This window comes from Neopelma chrysocephalum, unplaced genomic scaffold, assembly GCF_003984885.1.
Source record: "Neopelma chrysocephalum unplaced genomic scaffold, ASM398488v2 Primary Assembly neopelma1_65, whole genome shotgun sequence".
NCBI lineage: Eukaryota > Metazoa > Chordata > Aves > Passeriformes > Pipridae > Neopelma > Neopelma chrysocephalum.
This window is the reverse complement of record NW_020897722.1, coordinates 1,606,816-1,609,520: the sequence shown is the minus strand read 5'-3', so window position 1 is coordinate 1,609,520 and position 2,705 is coordinate 1,606,816.

The following is a 2,705-nucleotide window of genomic DNA, read 5'->3' as shown; positions in this document are numbered from 1 at the left end:
GTATCCAGGCTTACTGGCCTGAATTACTTGAAATGCAAGGCAAGACTCACAAAGCCAAGTTAATCAGACAGATGCTTATCTTTAGAAATACATGTTTAATAACTTTTATCTTTAATAAGTTTAGAAACACTTGCTTAATAATGTTAAACTATTTCACAGAAACATAAATGGAGCCATAATTGATAAGGAAAAGTTGTCAAAGTGTTTATTTCATCAAATTTGAAGTTACTAGTAAAACTGATAAAGTTCTGAAACAAAACAGTAAAATTGAAAGAGTTCTTTTATCTCTATCAAACCAAATATTTTCATACAGCATTCCAGAATAAGGGAAATTTCAGAAGGTATTTTTTCAATTTAATTGTTGTTGTAATCTGAATAATCACTTCTATTCCAAGCCTCTTGTTTTGCACACCTTACCCTGTATATGCACCACCTGCAGCTTCCACCGAGCTCTCTTTAGACACCCCACTTTAGGTGACTCTAATCAAGGAAGGAAATATGGTATAATATTGTTGCCATTTTCATTTTAGAGTCTTGCTGGTAACTCAGGGCAGTTGCAATCCTAATTATTACAGCAGACTCACTCTCCCTTTCATTGCCCATCATTGATTGACTCTGATATGGGGCTGTATCCATTTCTCCCACCTTTGAAAATGAAAAGTAGGCTGGCAGGGAGAAACCTTTGGAAAGGAATACTTCCAGCTGTGTACTTGGTTCCAATAAATTTCTTGCAAACTGTATGCAAACCCTTTTCTGTGCATCTGTTTCAGTGATAAAATGAATGGTATGAGGCACAATTTGTTACAGATCATGTGGGTTTTGAGATACTTCTCAGCTCTGAATATTTAATCAAAATACATCCACATGTTTATGGCACCACAAGAACAACCCAGTGAAGAACCAGATGTGGTGCCCAGCTCTAACTGAGCAATAGCTCAGACCTCAGGGTTGCCTTATTTATAACTTCTGTGCACAACAAGAGAACGGATTGCTGGGTTTTTTCCCCACTGACAATTAATTTTTGCCTTTCTTCTGCAAATACTTATCTTGCTTCTCAGCAAAAGCAGAGCATCTTATTGCTAATACTCTTAACCACATCCATGCTTTCCTCTTGGACACTGAATTTCACAACAATAATGAAATCACTCACCACAATATCCATCTTTTTGTTCTCAGAACAGGCACTTGATAAAAAGAAATTGGGATAATGAAGAGCAAGAAGATAAAAATTTACTTGAAAGGTGTTTCAGAGAACATCCTTCTGCCATGAAAGGAAAACCTTCCCATGTTTGGGAAATGTAGAGAATTATGTGTCTTTTAGTGTGTCCTGAAGATGGAGAGAAGAAGGGAAAGGAAGGCTGGAAGGGATGTAGGAAGGAAGGGAGGTGGGAATGGATGAAGAAGGGAACTGAAGGAATGATGGAAGGAAAGAGGACAGAAAGGAGGAAAGGGGAGGGAGAGCATAGAAAGCAAGGAAAGGAAGAAAAGAAAGAAAGAAGGAAGAGGTGAAAGAAGGAAGAGAGAGGATGGAAAGAAGGTGCAAATTTGGGAAGTTAGTTGACTGTGCTGCTCCTGCATTTCTGAAAATCTGGAGACCTTTGATTAGCTGAATACAAATTTTATTCTTTCATAAATAAAAACATCCCTTCTTTCCTTGAAGAACATGTACTAGACGTGTTTTGACAGATCCCTTCAGTTCACCACTGAGAACAGCAGTCATGTATTTGCTATTGAAAGGTATCAGAAAAGAAATAATTTTTTAGAGAAATAAAAAGCACCTTCTGAGGTGACAAACTGTAAGAACAGGGAAGGGGTTTAGGAGTGAGATTTCTTACACTCACTTTCATCAGGGCTGAAATCATTTGGTGAGATTTGGCTGTTTCCTCATGTTTTCTGTATGGTCCGAATTTCATTTAATTTACATGACCTTCTGCAGAACATAAGAAGCTTCCACCTAAACTTTACCTTTCCCCTGGCCTTGAGGTTGAAGAAACCAACCTCACAAGCACAAAGGGAGCTGCTGCTGCAGCCTTGGAGCCTGTGGGAGGTTTGGGTTTCTCTGAAGGTGTCAGTTCTTCCTCCAGCTGAAGATTCTGCCTTCACTCGAGGTGAGATGGAGAGCAATGGACTTTGGAAGATGCAAAAACCTTGGGATATGTCCTCCTCAGCACACACCCAACACAGCCATCATAAAAGCAGTATTTGAAGATAAATTGGAGCACACAAATCCCTTGTGCCAGCCCCGAGGCACAAGGAGATAAGACATGCCCTTGTAATATGGAGGAACATTCCTGGTGCTTGGAAGCATCAGGATTTGTGTAGTTTGGGGCTGAGCAGAAAAGTGAGCATTTACAGCTATATGGACATATCCAAAGTGTCCTGTTTCCTCCTCATAATGCCTTTGTTTAATACATATAATTGCTAATTAAAGAGTTACACCATCTAGTTGAAGGTTGCACAGACCTGTAAAGAAATGCTGGCAGCAGATTATCGGGGCACTCCCTGTAACTACACCCTCCTGTGAGACAGGAGGTGTTTGTGAGACAGGAGATGTTTGTAAGACAGGAGATGTTTGCCACTCTCCCCTGGAGCTCCACCTCGTGCCCACCATGGCTGGCTCAGACAGGGCTCCCTGTCCAGGAGGGGAAATTTCTGAGCTGTGTAACAGGATATGAACATGGGAAAAGGTGACAAACACGAGCAAA